The 8,790-nt window shown below is 46.3% G+C and overlaps 1 non-coding gene across 1 annotated transcript; it reads left to right on the forward strand.

Moving 5' to 3' along the window:
* The first annotated feature begins 2,544 nt into the window (after positions 1 to 2,544).
* Positions 2,545 to 2,650, forward strand: LOC140856792 (small nucleolar RNA R71). The gene has a single exon (XR_012140394.1). It is a non-coding gene; the product is annotated as a small nucleolar RNA R71 (small nucleolar RNA).
* Positions 2,651 to 8,790: the final 6,140 nt, after the last annotated feature.

Here is an 8,790-nt window from a genome sequence, read left to right on the forward strand (position 1 = left end):
TGATCATCCAAAAATATAGGTACTTGATTGTACCCTGAATAACCATCAAGAAAATAGAAGAAACTTTATCCTGCTAACCGTTCTAAGATTTGGTCGATGAAGGGCAATGAAAAATGGTCCTTCCTAGTAACGACATTTAATTTTCTATAATCTATGCATACTCGCCATCCAAATGATATGCGAGTAGGAAGCAGTTCACCTTCTTCATTCTCAACCACAGTAATATCTGATTTTTTAGGTACTACTTGAGTGGGACTGATCCATTTACTATCGGATATGAGGTAGATGATTCCAGTATCTAACCACTTTACCACCTCTTTCTTTACTACTTCACGCATGTTTGGGTTCAATCTCCTTTGCATAACTCGATGGGGTTTGGCATTTGCCTCAAAATGAATATGGTGCATGCAAATGGAGGGGTCAATTCCTTTTAAATCGATAATGGACCAACTGATAGCCTCTTTGTATTCCTTCAGAATACCAACCAATTATGCTTCCTGATTAGGGGTCAAGTCTGATGCAATGATTGTCGGGAGGGTGTCATTGGGTCCTAGAAATATATACTTGAGCGTAGAAGGAAGGGGTTTCAATTCTAACGTAGGTGGTAATTCTAAAGATGGGACTATTGGTGTACTGGCTAATGTGGGTAATGGCTCATACTTGATTGTCCATGGAGGAGTGGTTTTATCGTGTGGTGTATCCAACAAGGTGTTAACTTCTTTCATATATCCCTCAAAGTCATACACTCCAAAGTGAGCCAAGCAAGTATCTAAGGGGTCTGCTGCTAGAATTGTGGGTGTTACATCTTTTATAATGTCTTCTAGTGTATCTACTTCGAAGTAACTATCCATTGATGATCCTTGAGAAGCACCAAACACATTCAATCTCAGTTTCTTATTCCCAAATGATACGTCCATGACTCCTGTCCTACAATTAATGCATGCATTTGCCGTAGCTAGGAAGGGTCGTCCTAAGATAATGAAAATTTATCTTGAGTTGCCATTTAGTTCCATGTCGAGAACCAAAAAATCAACTGGAAAGTAAAACTCATCTACCTTGATCAAGACATCCTCAAGCATTCCATGTGGTTCCTTAATTGATCTGTCAGCTAATTGCAGTGTGACTGATGTGGGTTTCAGTTCTTCAAATCCAAAAAGTTCATACACCAAACTAGGTAAAAGATTCACACTTGCCCTTAAGTCCAGAAGAGCTTTTTCAATGTGATAATCTCCTATAACACAGAAAATGATGGGGGCTCCTGGGTCCTTAAGCTTTGGAGGAGTGGCATGCTGGAAGACAAAACTAGCCTGTTCAGTGAGGCATACTTTCTTTGGGATTTGTGATCTAGATTTATATTTTTGGGTGCACAAATCCTTCAAAAATTTGGCATAAGCAGGGACCTATTTGATTGCATCTAGAAGGGGAAGATTAATTTGAACTTGCTTAAACAATTCTAACATCTCGTCGAGTCTTCCTCCCTTCTTATCTGCAGGAATAGGGGCTTTCAAGGCATTTGGAAATGGGGCTTTAGGCAAGTAAGATGATTTCGGTGCAGTTGGTTCATTCTCTATTTTAAGGTCCTCCTTGTTCTTGGGTGATTTGGCTTCAATTAGAGGTTTAAGGTCAGTCTCATTAGTTTTACTAGTGTGTTCAATGACCTTCCCACTTCTCAGAGTCATGATTGATTTGGCATGTTCAGAAAAAGCTTCTGGGGTATTAGAGCTCTCAATCACAAATTACCATCTTGGGTTGTTCTTGGGTTGGCTAGGTAATTTTTCTCTTTTCCTCCTACTGAATGCAATCGCTAATTGACCTATTTGGATCTCTAGCTTAGCAATGGATTGTGTGTGGGAGTTAAGGGTCTGAGTGTTGACTTCTAATCATTCTAGTACTTTCAGAATTTTTTTCTCAAAAGCTGAGCTGTGACCAGTAGTAGACAGTTGAGGAGCATTTTGAAATTGATGGTATGGTCCATGCCTATATGTTGGGTCCTGATATTGAGGTCGAGGTGCGGTAGGGCCAACCACTGGTTGTGGTCTCCAGAAAAAATTTGGATGGTTTCTCCAGTCGGGGTTATAAGTGTTTGAATATGGATCATTTCCTGGTCTGCGAGCTTGTTGGACTTGAGCTTGCTGAACCTGCTCGTGCACAAACTCAGAAAATTGAGATGCGGCTAGGCATTCACTAACAAAATGGTTCGGACTTGCACACAATGCACAAACTTCTTGGATTGGGTTAGGTGGAATCGGGGATTGTCCAGTATTTAGAAGACGGTCTAATTTTTGAGATAGTTTATCTACCTTACTGTGGATATCCATGACGTTTCCAATCTGATAAATTCCACTTCTTTTTTGTTGAAGCATGGGTTGTTCTCTAGAGGTGGCAGACATATGATGTAGGAAATTCTCACTAAGTGTTTCAAAGAGCTGCCAGGCTTTATCCTCACTCTTTAGCATGAATATCCCACCACATGATGCATCAACCATTTGTCGGTGTTTCTCCAATAGACCATCATAAAAACACTGACAAAGTTGCCATTTAGGGATAGCATGGTGTGGACATTTATGAATGAGGTCCCTTAACCTTTTCCATGTCTCATGAAAAAGTTTGTCCTCCAATTGGAAAAAACTAGTGATAGCTTTTCTAATTTGATTTATTTTTTCAATTGAAAAATATTTTTTGATAAATTCTCTCTGAAGATGATCCCAAGTTCAAATGGTTATAGAGTCTAAGGAGTTTAACCAATGTTTGTCTTTGTCCTTAAGTGAGAAAGGGAACAGTTTCAACCTAAGGGCATCATCGGAGAAGTTTTGGATTTTTACTGTGGAACAAATTTCAAGAAATTCATCCAAGTATTTGTATGGGTCCTCGTTACTAAGTCCATAGAATGATGGCAACATTTGAATAATGCTAGACTTAATCTCATATTGGGTAGCTTCTACTGGAGGTGCTTGAATGCATGGAGAGTAGGTATATGAGGATGGAGTGAAATATTCTCTCAATGGGCGTGGAGGATTAGCCTCACCAGGTGCAGCCATGTTTCTAACTTGGATAGTCCTAAGAGTCTTTCATAATTCTTCGTCTAATGGTTGCAAGTCGGATTTTAGTGATCGTCGACCTAACATGCAACTAAAAGGTCTATGTAGGACTATCCTAGTCTGTTAAGGATGATTTTTTTTTTTTATTAAGAGGAGAGGAGAAGAGAGAAAAGAGTTTTAAAGAAGAGATCCTAAGAAATCCTAAAACTAATAGAAGAATTAGTTGTGGTTAGATTTTAATTACAATCAAGTTAGCACGCAGTGGACTCTCTATCCTAAAGTTATCCTAATTCTAGACAGCTCCTAACTGTAATTAGCCTTCAAGTCCTCCAAGTCGGAGCTTGACCAACCAACTGGCCATATAAGTGTAAGGTCGGTGGGAGTCCCCCCATTGCTTTTCTTAGACACCAATTAAATTGGCCAGGTCAGCGAACGGAACCAATTAAAAACTACCTTCCTTCGGGCCCAGTCATCCCGCAAACCACTTGCCTAGACACCAGCGAGCTGACCAAGTCTAACCTGGTTCAACTCTCAGGGTCACTTGTCCTAATGAGCTTGAAATCCTTAGGGGTCAACGTCTAATTAATTTTATGTTGATGCAAAAATCCACCGACGTCGGAGAAGCTGGAGTCGAGGGAGTCGCGATCACCGTCGGGACCTGCAAAGAAAGTCTATATCAGAGTTGGAGGTACTCCGGCAAGACCCTCCGACGTTCAAGTCAGTTCTCTGCCTCAACAAGAATGGAGTGCTCGAATGGAAATTTTAGCAGAGTTTTTAGATAGAGATTAGAGCTTAGAGAATAACATATCTGGGGGTCCCCTTTTTATAGGCGGAGGGCGTAACAGATTGACAGTGACGTCTGTAACTGCCTGGTAGTGGGCCGTTCGGGGCCATGAGGAGTTTGTTACAGAGAGTAGTGGAGTGGAGTCGTGGCCATCACCGTGGCCTGCCACGTAGAGCCTGTTGTGGAGAGTGGAGTGATGTCTGTTGTCGTGACTTGTCAGAGCATAATGGAGCCGCGTGGGATCCGCTATAGGAAGTGAAGCAGAGTCGTGGCCATTATCGTGGCCTGCCAGGGAGTCCAGGCCTGTCGGCCGAAGCTCGGTTGGGGTGTCTGGTGGAGAGGGGTAGCTCTCCATCTGAGAGGAGCTCGGATGTTGCTGGTTAGCTTTCTACCGTTGGGTGCCTTGGGCGCTAGTACTGTAGGCTAAGGTCATCTGCTGTAGAAGCTCGGTCAGGGGCTTTCTGCGGAGAAGTTCAATTTCATGTAGAATCCGACAAAAGGTCGACCAGCAGTGGATGTCAGATGGCACTGGAGAGGTTCACCCGCTGGAGGGGTTTGGCTACTGGAGCCCATGCGTCGTAGGAGTTCATCCGGAATCTATCCACTATAGAAGTTCGGTCGGAGTCTAGTTCCCGTAGAAGTCCGGATGGGGATCATTTGTTGAGGAAGCTCGGTTGAAGCCTGCCTGCAATAGAAGTCTGGAAGAAATTCGTTCACAAAGGAAGCTCGGGTGGGGGCTCACAGTAGAAATCCTACGCGGACCGCTCGTAGTAGAAATTTGAAGTAGATCGCTTGTAATAGTAGCTCGGAGTAGATCGCTTGTAGCAGAAGCTCAGAGTAGATCGCTTGTAGCAGAAGCTCGGAGTAGATCACTTGTGGTGGGGGCTCGAAGTCCGGCCCTTGTAAGAATTCGGATGAGGTCTATCTGCAATGGGAGCTCAAGACTGAAGTCCGACTCCCGTAGGAGCTCGGACGAAGTCTACCTGCAGTAGGAGTTCGGGGAAGAAGTCCGGCTCCCGTAGGAGTTCGGATGAAACCCAGAAGGCGGTCGACCGTCGTAGAAACTTGGATGGAGCCCGTCCATCATGGAGATCTACTATTGGAAAAGTTTGGCCACTGACGAACTGACATAGTTCTGGAAGAAATTCGGATTGGAGTCGATCGAATCCTGTCAGAAAAGATCCAGAAGGGGTCCGAAGAATGGTTGACCCTTGTAGAAGATCGATCGATGGTAGAATCCAGAGAGCACTTGGAGTAGCCTAATGGACAACTGAAGAAGCTTATCGCTGGAGAAACCCGAAAGATGCGGCAGGAGTTCGTCCGTCAGGGGAACTCGGTCGACACTTGTGGAAGAAGCTGTGGGAGTTTATCTGTCGACAGAACTTGGGAATATTGCAGAAGCTCGGCCGTCGGAGAGGTTCGAAAAGATGTCGCCCAAGGTTGGACGTCGGCAGAGTCCCGGGAGGGTCACTCCTGGTACGAACTTCGGCTGGGGGGGTATTTTATACCCAACACCAGTCCCCCTATTTTCGAGTTCGAGTTTCGAATGAAGGAAGTATGGAGAAATTTTTATACCCGAAGTTGCCCCCTTGAATTCTGCACATGACCGCCCTCAGAAATCCTGGCATTTAATGCCTACATGCCGGAGTCTTTTTCTAATCGGGGTGATCCGAAGAGACTTTTCGGAATTCCCGCTGGAGCACAGTCCCAAGTGCCACGCCATAATGGCCCCGCCAGCAGTCAACCGTACGCCATGGTGAGTGGGACACGTGACGGGCATTGGTCGGCCTAGGGATATCCACTGTCATGACTGTGCCAGGCCCTGTTGCCTATTTAAACCCACTCCTTTCCTCCAGGGACTTCACTTCGCCTAAGAGTCCAGTCGGTGCCTTTCTTCTATCTAAGAGTTCTGCTGCCCATCGGTGCCCTTTTCGACCCTAAGCGTTCTTTGCATCAATCCCCGCCATCTCCACCGGCTCCTCGCCTACGTCGAGCCAATCTAGGTTGGTCCCGAAACTTCTCTTGTCATTGCTGTTGTTCCTTCCTCTTTTTGCTTTGTTTGTTCAGCTTCCGAGGGTTTATTCGCAATCTTTCCCGATCTTTCGGGATTTCCTTCTTTCTTTTCTCTTGTTGCAGGCACGGACGTAGGAGTTGCCCGGGTGGCCCTCGCCGTCGACGTCCCTTACGATGCCGAGTCTTCAGTCCCTCGAGCCCTTTCGAGGAGTTCTCCCATCGGGGCTTCTGCCCCGGAGGTCCGTCTCGAGGGGATGCTACGGATCGAGAGGAGGAGGAGAAGAGAAACAGTGGCCCGCAAGTTCAGCGGCTGCCGAGCTACCACTGAAGGCTCCCACAGCTTCGAAGGGGACTCGAAGGAGAATTCTTTTAACAACAGGGATTTAATAACGAAACTGGCCGGTGAGTACATCCTGCCCGAGAATTTTGAAGTAGTTGAACGGGACGACACCGGTCAAGGGGGTAGAGTTGCCGTCATAAGCTGTGGTGGGCTTCTTGACGTCGTCGGGGTCGAGGGATCAGAGGCGGTCGGTGCTGACGGTGGAACAGTAGAACTTGTTGCGGGGGTGGTGGAAGTAGTGCATGCTGACCTCGTCGAAGTACCTACGATGGTAATTGTGAAGAGAACATGGTGGTGGTGCATGCCTCTGGCGTTACCACGGCCATCGGGGTACTTTCGATTCTTCTTTATGCGGGTCATCGTTGCCGCCGTTGTCGCCACCACCGCCCCTTGAGTTCTATCCCCCCTTTTTCCCCTGAGAGTTAGGATTTCCACAATGGGGCGGAACGAGGCAGAGGGTGAGAGTCGATGGGTTCATCATACATACTGGGAAATACTGCTGAGAAAGATGAAACTGGAAGGAGAAGTCAAAAGCTCGAAGCAGTCTCTAATGTATTCTTTTCGGGTCTTGTAGTATTGTTCTTCTTTCCTTAGCCTTCAGGGCTTTGTAACGTATACCTTGTTAATCAAAAATGAAAAGGAAATTTTTTGTTACCTTGTCCGCACTTTGCATCAAATTGTCATCCATCGAACTTCTTTTATTTATTTTTTTCTTTGTCTCGTTCGATGTCGATGTTGTCTGAAGGTTCCTGGTTGTTGCCACGTTGGCTTGCTTTTCTTGTCATCTTTCTTTTTCGGCCTTAAGGGCTTTGTAATGCATACTTAGTTAATGAAATGAAAAGAAAATTTTCCATTACCTCTTCTACTAATGTGTTGAGTTATCGTTTCCCGAACTTCTTTCGGTTTTTGCCTTGCTCGATATCGATGTCATTCGAAGGTACCCAACTATCGTCGCATTGACCTGTCCCTTTTGTTTATGGTCGCAGATTTATCCGGGGCCACTCGAGTTTGATGCTTCCTTTTGGAGTTCGAGCTCGGGGGTCTGAACTTCTCGTCGCCTTAAGGAAGCCGTCTTATCCTTGGCCTGTGTTAAGAGCCCTCTTGGAGACTGGAGATTTTTAATAAGAACCCCCATCCTCGCTGAGACGAGGTCCCCTGTATTTTTGATGTAATTTGTTTTTCATTTGTCGCTGGTGTAGTTCATCGCTTTCCTTTTTAACTTCCCCCCTTTTTTCTTTTTCTTTTCTCGAGTTAGGGTTTTTCCTCTACTCTTAGCGGGGTGCGGGAGCATGGAGGGGCCGTCGAGAAGATTTTCTTTTTCTTATCTGGTCTTGAATGATCGGATCTTAGTTGGCGTCAGGACGAGGTTCTCCTCCTATTCCTGATGTAGTCGATTTCAGCTCAGGTTAGGACGAGGTTCTCCTCATGTTCCTAACAGGGCTGTGGAGGCACATATGGGCTGTTGTGAGAGCCTCTCCCCCCATTCGATCTGAAAATAATCGGACCTTCGACTTTGCTCATGTTAGGATGAGGTTCTCCTCCTGTTCCTAACATGGCTGTGGGGGCACATAAGGGCATTGCAGAGCCTTTCCCCCCATCTGGTCTAAGGAGAATCGGGCCTTCGACTTTGCTCATGTTAGGGCGAGGTTCTCCTCCTATCCCTAACATGACTGTGGGGGCACATAAGGGCGTTGTAGGGCCTCTCCCCCCATCCGATCTATAAATAACCGGGCCTTCGACCTTGCTCATGTTAAGGTGAGGTTCTCCTCCTGTCCCTAACATGGCTGTGGGGGCACATAAGGGCGTTGTAGGGCCTCTCCCCCCATCCAGTCTAAGGAGAACCGGGCCTTCAACTTTGCTCATGTTAGGGCGAGGTTCTCCTCCTGTCCCTAACATGGCTGTGGGGGCACATAAGGGTGTTGTAGGGCCTCTCGCTCCATCCGGTCTAAAAATAACTGGGCCTTCGACCTTGCTCATGTTAGGGTGAGGTTCTCCTCCTGTCCCTAACATGACTGTGGGGGCACATAAGGGCATTGTAGGGCCTCTCCCCCCATCCGGTCTAAGGAGAACCGAGCCTTCGACCTTGCTCATGTTAGGGCGAGGTTCTCCTCCTGTCCCTAACATGGCTGTGGGGGTATATAAGGGCGTTGTAGGGCCTCTCCCCCCATTCGGTCTAAGGAGAATCGGGCCTTCGATTATGTCGAGATGAGGTTCTCCTCCTGTTTCCGACACGGTTAGTTTCGATTGTCCTGTCGATATAAGCTCGTGCCAAGAGAGAAGACATGTAGATATAAAACTTTTATTTAAACTAAAGTTATCGGTAATACATTCATAAATTTTTCGAGCTCCATGGTCGTGGGAGGTCTGCTCCTTCGAGTTCTCTGAGGTAGTAAGTTTCGGGCCGGACTACCTCCTTGACTTCGTACGGGCCTTCCCAGTTTGGAGCAAGCTTCCCTTGATCCTGAGGTTACGAGACAGCAGCTCGTCGAAGCACTAAGTCTCCTGCTCTAAAGAGTTTATTTTTGACCCAGGAGTTATAGTAGCGGGCGACTTTCTGTCTGTAAGCTGCCATCCAAACTTGAGCTGCCTCCCACTTTTTTTCTAACAAATCGAGG

Source organism: Elaeis guineensis, chromosome 3 (assembly GCF_000442705.2).
Source record: "Elaeis guineensis isolate ETL-2024a chromosome 3, EG11, whole genome shotgun sequence".
Lineage (NCBI taxonomy): Eukaryota > Viridiplantae > Streptophyta > Magnoliopsida > Arecales > Arecaceae > Elaeis > Elaeis guineensis.